Source organism: Pinus tabuliformis, chromosome 9, assembly GCF_031772625.1.
Source record: "Pinus tabuliformis cultivar Carrire ecotype Pingquan chromosome 9, CPIR1, whole genome shotgun sequence".
In the NCBI taxonomy this organism is placed as follows: domain Eukaryota; kingdom Viridiplantae; phylum Streptophyta; class Pinopsida; order Pinales; family Pinaceae; genus Pinus; species Pinus tabuliformis.
Genome location: NC_142307.1, coordinates 1,923,299,040 through 1,923,308,156, shown reverse-complemented (window position 1 = coordinate 1,923,308,156; position 9,117 = coordinate 1,923,299,040). Strand labels below are relative to the sequence as shown.

Sequence of the window (9,117 nt, the reverse complement as noted above, 5' to 3'; positions counted from 1 at the left end):
TCCTACATTCACACAATTTATATCTAAAACTACATAATGGAAATATATGAAAAATGAAGCCTTATTCTATTCCATCATCAATTGGATACAATGCTCTAAGAGTCCTCCCCTTTGGAATGGAGGAGGTGCTCCTATTTATACAAAAACTATGATAACAACCTCATAAATGTAGACCCACTATTCTCTCCTTTGACCCACATATTTCTCAACCAATGATGACACATAACCCTATCCTCCATGATCTCCTCCATGAGGTCCATGATCTTCTCCATGAAGCTTATCTTATCAAATTCGAATTTGATCATTCAAGGCCACATAAAGATGCCCTGGAAGCTTCCTTTGTGCCTACACATGTCAACAAACTCATGCTAATTGTTAGGTATAAGTTTAAGCATATTATTTTCTAAGTTTTAGCCATAAATTCACTTAAAAATGTTAAGAATTAATAAACTTTGGAAAAGTATTGTTAGAACCCAATAATGAGGTAAATGTAATGATATGGAGGTGGAATGGAAGTGACATGAAGGTAAAATGTGAAAATATTGGTGAATAATGGAGTGAAAATAGGGACTATTTTGAGGCCCAACATCTCCCCCAAACTCAAGATATTGCATGTCCTCATGCAATCAATGGTATTGCATGTCCTCATGCAATCTATTACATTACTTTTTGAGCTTTGGCTTAAGCTCTGCATGATATTATTTACATAACTTTTGCAAAGCATTATTTTGATGAATTACAACTTGGTTGGTTCTTGTGTTTCAACCATATTTTGTTTGTTGCATTCAATGTATGATCTTTGCATATTGATAATGTGATTTTTGTTGCAGAGTATTTTTGTAAGAATGCATCATGGTTGGTTCTTGTGTAACAACCATGATTGTATTGGCATCCAATTATCTTTTAAATACTTTTGTCAAAGCCATTTGTATGCTCATGTAATAGTGAATATATTTTGAAGGTAAGTGGGGTTTAGAATGTGATATATGATTGTGGATATGAATGTTGCAAAGCATGTATGTAAATGTATCCTTCCCCTTAAACGGATGGTTTGGGCAGTTATGTGAAATGGGGAAAGGAAGTGAAGTTTTTCCAAAAATTATTATTCTAACTTTTCAAGGAATTTAATGGTTAAAAGTTAGAAAATATCATACCTTAACTTACCCTTCCAAAAATGGATGAGAGTTGTGCATGTGTGGCTGAAAAAATGTCGTTCATAGTCCTCTTTACTTGGTTGTGAAAATGGTGGATGAAATCGAAAAAGTGAATCTTTTATTGTTGCTGCATCTGCTGCTAAATCTGCTATTGGATCTTCTGCTGAATGTTCAGAATCTGCTGCTGGATCCTCTGCTGCTGGATGATGAATCTGATGAGTCTGCTGAATATGGCTGAAAATCTATAAGGCTTGGAAGGTATACAAAATATATATAAGTTACATTTCCCCCAGCCTTATTTATTGACTTGTCCTCAAGTGATGAAAGGAAATTGGCTTCATCTGCTACAAAATATGGGTCTTCAAGTCTTCAACACTCGATGGCACAAATCTTTCCATGTGAATAAATGTGTCGATGTCGAACATGGAAAGAAGTCATTGGATTACCGACCATTGATGAATGTCGTTAACCAATGCGAGGCAAGCTCACCATTAATGTCAATGAGTGCCAAGGTGCCTAAGTACATCTTGCGAAGTGCGAATAGATGGGCTGATGTCGAGCCACTTGCAAGATCCAACGATCAAGGGACATTGGTGTATTCCCATGATTGCTGGCGAGAGAGCCTGTCATTAAGGCATACAAGCCTCAAGGTACTAATAATGACTCTAGTCTTTATCCCAGATAAGGTGCTGAAGTCGATGGGTCAAGACTTGTTAGAAGGGAGGCCTTAAGGAATCCTCCATCATCTAACACGAGTATGAAATAATGATTTTGAAGGACCATAGATGGAAAATTTGCATTGAAGCATGGTTTATTTGGAAGAAAAGGAAAATGGGGTGACTCAGCTTTGTAAGGGAGCTGAATGACTTTATTCATGGGTTACAGGTCAGTGACAGGTCAGTGAAAGAGACAGGAAAATGACTGTGAAGGAAAATAGAATGGAAAATTTATCAAGGTTTTATTTGAAAATATGGAAAGGAAAATGGAATGGAAATTTTATTGACTAGAGAAGTGGGAATGCAATGAAGTTTTTATTTACTGAAAATGAGTAGAAGTATAATGGGGAATGTAAAGGGAAATGAGGTGAATGTTTATTAACTAAAGAAGCATGGATGCAACGAAGATAGTGGCATCTAAAAGGCTTGCAAGTGATGGATATGATGACACTCTCCCCCTTGGCTTATCCGAAAGCATGTCCTCATGCTTGAATTGGTGTCTTTAAAAAGGCACTGTTTGCTTGTGCTCATTTGTTTATCTTACTCGAACCTGCAAAAACTTAGTACTTTTTCTGCAATAAAATGTAAGTTTATCATAATAGAGAGGTGATCAATCTCTCTGTTTATGACATTTACAAAAAGAAACTGAGAATTGGTACTAATGAAACAAATTCTTGAAAGAAAAACCAAAAGAATTTTTACCTGTCTCGAAACTAGTGCCTCATTTTACCTGTTTTGTCTTGTCAGCAATTTCTTCAATCTTGAACTGTTTCAAACTATTTTGAAAGCTATCTCATTGTGTAGATCTCGCCAAGACCTTTCCAACGACGCTTGAATCGTCGAAATCCGATGTCGTATGAGAAGGTTGTGCTTATTTGAAATTTGGGTGAAACAGTGAAGTTTGTTATAAGGTTTCTCAGTTGCAGGATTGCGCCCTTCCTGCACCTAAAAATTCTGTCTTTCTTCTTTGGCTAAGCCATGGCATAAGATTTTCCAGTTTTTTATGCCTTCCGATTTTATTCCTGCCAGATTAAAAGAAACATGCTCATTATGTATGAAAACATGTTAATAGAAATGAAATGTAAATAATCAATTTATCTAGAGAATTGCAATCGACTTAAAAAAAACATGAGGGTGATGTAGTGGCTTCTATCCATGCATGCTCAAAGTAGGAATATTTTGCAAAGACTCTTCTTGCATCTTCTCCCTCGCAGCATCCCTAGTTTCTTCCTAGGAATCCTTTCTGCATGTAGTACCCATTCTTGTCTAGTGCGAATGCCAATGCTAGAGTGACCAGTAGAAAATCCACCACGCAATCTCTTTTCTGATGCCCTTCTCAGAAATTGAATGCTGAAGAATGCTCAACGTAACCACTTCAATTTTTTTCAACGATGAACATCATCAATTATCAATTTGATTCTATAATACGGATTTAACCATATACAGAATTAGAGCAACAAAACGGGAACGATACAGGATCCTCCAGATCATAACCACTTGTCAACCATGCCGCGAAAAATTGTTTCATATCAAGAAAAACACCAGCTACAGAGATAAAACTGCATAAAGAACTTCTATAATTCCACGCATATAAACTTCATGTGTCCACCTTAACTAAAAGGATGAATCCAGTCAATGAAAATCCTGACATGGATTTTCTGTAGATTGATACTATCATTAAACCCAAAGGCCCAGAAATTGATGGCTCCTTTAGAAGGAGGGCAAAGAACTCAACAAATAAAAATAAGCAACTTCGAATAATGGTGGGCATTAATTTCCACAACCGGCACCAAATCACCACCCGCCGCCATAGGTTCGCTCCTGTGCAATGTTAACACGAATGGAACGGCCTTGAAGGTCCTTTCCATCCATGGCCTCAACAGCAGCATTGGCCTCATCTGCAGAAGCAAAGGTGACAAAACCAAAGCCCCTTGATCTCTCAGTCTCTCTGTCATTAATAATCTTGGCTTCCATGACATCGCCAAAGGTTGCAAATGACTCTTTGAGAGTCTGATCATCTATCCCATACGAAAGACCTCCGACGAAGACTTTAGAGGACATGCACCGGAACGCGATGTAGATGGCCGGTACGTATACAGAAGGCATTGAACTGACATGTTTAGTTACGGATTGCTTGAGCAAGCTTCCTAACTTGGTAGCGAACGCCATATCTGTTGCCAAAAAGGAGTCTGCTGCTCTGTATAAAATCGATTCACAAATCAATCTCTGTTTCTCATGAAAATTCCAGCTGTGCATATAAATGGAATGAATTTGTTCATACAGACGAGGATATGAATTATGCAAAGATTCATTCATTAAATCAAAATTGAAAATGACAACAAGGGACCATAACTATCTGGTCTAGGTTTAAAAGGGCTTTTCACTTGATTCGATTTTAGCGAACGGCGGGCGGCTCCCCTTGCTTGGCCATCACCCAACTGCCCAAAGACGCAGAAGGATCTAAGGAAAGAACAGAAACCCTCATTCTTTACATCCAAGGGCGCCTTCCTCCCCTCCGGCCGGGCAGAGATATATGAATATCTCAAAGCCATGGAGTCAAACACAAACGGAATCTATATATGAAAACCTAACAATCGCTCTGGTTTCAAGGCCGGTGGTTCTATTGGATCTGTTGTTTGAGGCTCAAATGAATCCAACCCTCACACATAGAGGGAATCAATGCAAGTTAAGAGAGCAGGAAAGATGAGAGACGCAGAGATTGGCAAGGACCCCATGCGTATGGTAAGAAACGAAGAGCAAGAAAGGAAAAATTTCCTTATCTGGAAGTGTTTTTGGAATATCTCCGAGATATCTTTGAGTTCCAGTGTCTAGACAGCGCAAAAATTGCCTTCAATATTTGCAACGATTCGTTCATTAAATTAATGGCAAATACGTGTTTAATCGCTCAGGTTGTTTCAGTTGTTTGACAGAAGTTTTTGCTCCTTTTTAACACGACACAATGCAATGTTTAACAGAAGATGAAATGGAACAAAAAAGTTTTCTAACACGTTAGTTCCGGAGCACATACTCCAAGATTTAGGCCTGATTATCTGTTTTGATGGCATATTTTATGCAACAACCTTTTCATCTTTGCAAAGATTCAAACTAAAATTTTCAAACGCCATTTCCTTTTATGATAAGGCAACGTGTTGCTTCGTGTGGCAGGGTGTGCACTAAGCAAGGGCAATCGTCGTGGGCCGCCGCTATAATCTAAACAACTTGATTTCAAAATCTGTGGATCCGCCGCTATAATCTAAACAACCTGATTTCAAAGTCTGTGGATCCGCCGCTATAATCTAAACAACCTGAGGTGGCAGGGAGCAGGTCGATACTACTGACGCTGCATTAGTTGGCTGGAAAAATGGCTGACGTTCTTTCATCATAATCATCAAATCGTTCTTGCACAAATAGCTCTCAGCAGATATCAGAATTTATTCTACAAAACCTGCAGACTATCGCTCTCTTCCTCAACAGCTGCACTCAAGCATCCAGTGACGAGAGGAGAAGTGGCAACATTCACCATTGCAGAAGGTGGCGTGGACATTTTCTCGGGCCTCTTAGGTTTTGTTTTGTGCTTAGTTGAGTTAAATGTTTTATGCATTTATTTTCTTCCAAACATCGAAATGGTTTTGTTTTTGATGTTTTATATGTTTTTGTGTGGTGTTTTTTAATGTTCTCTTTGATTTGTTTTATTCAAATGACTCCTTGAAAAGGAGAAAAACTAGAAGTGACCATGGTGGCATGACTGAACATTGTAAGGGCCGTCAAAATTGTATTGCAGGTTTGTCCAGCCCACCCGTGCTGCATCTCCATCTTGTGGTACCATAGCGGCCAATCAACATAAATAAATTCACTCTATGAGAACATCCTACAACGCTCAAGCTCCAGGACGACGACAACACCTGGTAAATTCCTTCATCTTCCAACAGGACTAGAGTCGACAGAAAAGCCAAACTTAGCACCCACTGAAAATTTTCATTGGAAATGTTTCAACTATATTAAACTCCCGCTGACATCCGAGATGAAGCAGATGTAAAACTGGAGCAGGAATTCATGAAATTATTTTTCTACGGCTGGAGCAGGAATTCATGAAATTATTTTTCTACGGGCTCCGACTGCCGGTCTCCTCCTCCGCACCGCTTAATTCCCTGCATTCCATTGTTACAGGCTACATAGATATGATTAAACATGTAGCGGCCATCAGAACGTGTACGCCTGTTGTTGGCTCTTCATTCATCACCGGGGCTTTACCACATATCTCCATGCCTAGGGCTGCCTTCGGCTTCTTTACAAATGTCAAGCCCTCTTTGTCGCGTTAAAAACCAAGATATGGCCCCTTGCACCCACAATCGAGTCCGCAGGCGAGAAAAACTACTCTGGCGCAATAATCACCTCCCCTTCAACAACAAAATTGAAACCTCTTTGGTTTTAATGTTCTCGGCCTTCTTTATTATTTGATTCCGTTCATGTTTTTTTTAATATATATAATTAAAAACGTTGTGTTGTTTTTTTATGTTTGGTTTTTAATTATATATATTATACAATGTTTTATTTCCTACGTTGGTTTGAATGAATTGGTTTTGTTTTTTTTTTAATATATATGACTTTGGTTGGTTTTATTGTTTTTGTTTAATATATATGACTTTTTTTTGTTTTGTTTTTATTTTTTAATTTATTTTTAATGTTTTGCAATTTTTTTATAGTTTATTATTTTATTTTATTTTTTAATGTTTTGTTTTTATGTTTCATCAAAAATCATTTATTTAATAAATAAATTGGAGATCATTTTTTACAATCAATAGCAATTTTAGATCTCTTAATTATTTATCTAGATCTATGATTTTTATTGTAAAATTTCAAGACTAACTTGTTCAATTTCCTTTTCTGATCTTCCAGGTCGCAACAAGGCGCAGGAAGAGAGCATACTTCGGAGTTTTGTCAATTCTTTATACCTTTGAAATTTTTGAATTTGAAAAACATAGTAAGAAGAATTGATCTCAAACCTCAAATTTTAGTGCTCTGAACTCCACTTGTTTTCCTTCTCACAAACATCCCTTTATTTGTAGATTCCTGTCAATGGTTAGTGAATGAGGTGGCTCTTACTGCACCACCAAAATTCCAAGAAATAAATGAAATCAAATTTAAAAATCATAACTTTTAAAAAAAAAAACTTTCCAAGCTTGGTTTTATTTTCCTATTCTATCCTACTCCCTGTTGAGAAAGAGATTTTTATTTTTTACTTTCAAGTGCAAGCGTATTTCCAATGAAGCCATTTACGGATCAAAGTCTCTAGTATGCTCACATCCAAATTTGAAAAATATACCTGAATGTCTACAAGGATATGAGAAATCAATTGCACATTTGGATTAAATGTTAGGATTCGTTGAAGAATGGATGAATGATGTGGCCTAGTCACCTTTTGAAACCAATCTTCAAAGTAGTCCTCATTCTCTTGACTCTCCTCCAAATGCTTGATCATCATTCTAGATCTCCTGTCCATAAATGGATTAGTTTTACACTTTTATAATGAAAATATTGATTGAAATATATGCATCCTATTTATCATGATTTATATATGCAGCTAAAAATGCCTATATATACTTCCCCATGTTACTAAGATCTTGCTGTCACCAAGTTATCCTTTCAACATGAGTTAGCTTTTCCAAAAGAAAAATACTAGAATTGAATAAAATTCCTAATGCCTAATCCCTTAGCACCATCCCCGGCAACGGCGCCAAAATGTTGGGCAATTTATTGGGCTTAAATTGCTGCATAAATTATCGACCAGGGAAACTCGTAAGCTTGTGATGATGCCAGCACAATATATGCAGGAGTAGGCAACTAACCTATGTCTAACTAAATTATTTAAGATTCAATATGATATGCAAGGGAAGAGGCTCCTAACTAAGGAGGTCCTGGTTGTCCTTCCCTACAGTATCATAGAGAAATCATTCATAAAACCAGAAACTTGAAATAAAGACAAGAGAATGAACTTAATTGTTGTTCAGATTCAAGTAGAGAGAGAGACTAACTTAGTCTCTTGATTGTCCTCTCATGTACTAATCCAAACTAAACTAAGATTCATTCACAAGCATAAGAAATGAAATAACTTGAAACATGAAAGCAAAAGGATGAATATCAATTACCATATAAATCAATGGAGAGAGAGCCTAACTTAGACTCTTGGTATCTCCTCATATGATACTTGAAACATAAAAGCAAAAGAATGAATTTCAATTATCATGCAAATCAAATAGAGAGAGAGAGCCTAACTTAGACCCTTAGTTGTCCTCTCATATGCTGATTAGATTCTAATTTAAAACTCATTCATCAATCACAAACATCTAAACAAGTAAATGAAATAAGATCTAAGATGAAATAAAATGTTTCTCTCATCCTTTTAGAGTGAGCTCAATTCTCTTAAGAACAAGACAAATTATTCCATATACTACATTAAGAAAACTTATATCTAAAACTACATAAATTCATATCCTACATTCACACAATTTATATCTAAAACTACATAATGGAAATATATGAAAAATGAAGCCTTATTCTATTCCATCATCAATTGGATACAATGCTCTAAGAGTCCTCCCCTTTGGAATGGAGGAGGTGCTCCTATTTATACAAAAACTATGATAACAACCTCATAAATGTAGACCCACTATTCTCTCCTTTGACCCACATATTTCTCAACCAATGATGACACATAACCCTATCCTCCATGATCTCCTCCATGAGGTCCATGATCTTCTCCATGAAGCTTATCTTATCAAATTCGAATTTGATCGTTCAAGGCCACATAAAGATGCCCTGGAAGCTTCCTTTGTGCCTACACATGTCAACAAACTCATGCTAATTGTTAGGTATAAGTTTAAGCATATTATTTTCTAAGTTTTAGCCATAAATTCACTTAAAAATGTTAAGAATTAATAAACTTTGGAAAAGTATTGTTAGAACCCAATAATGAGGTAAATGTAATGATATGGAGGTGGAATGGAGGTGACATGAAGGTAAAATGTGAAAATATTGGTGAATAATGGAGTGAAAATAGGGACTATTTTGAGGCCCAACAGTCCTCCATGTTGATGACAAATTGCCTAGCTAATTCGTGATGATAGTTAACCCTCTCAACTATCTCACAAAACTCAAAGCAAGATTGGTATCTGAAACAAGTGGTGGCAAGAGGACAAGCAAGAAGTTCAGCAATGCTAATAGGCTCCTCTCTGATTATTTTCCCACCC

The 9,117-nt window shown here is 36.7% G+C and overlaps 1 pseudogene; it reads right to left on the bottom strand.

Moving 5' to 3' along the window:
* Positions 1 to 3,416: 3,416 nt before the first annotated feature.
* Positions 3,417 to 4,039, bottom strand: LOC149156635 (glycine-rich RNA-binding protein 3, mitochondrial pseudogene; annotated as a pseudogene).
* Positions 4,040 to 9,117: the final 5,078 nt, after the last annotated feature.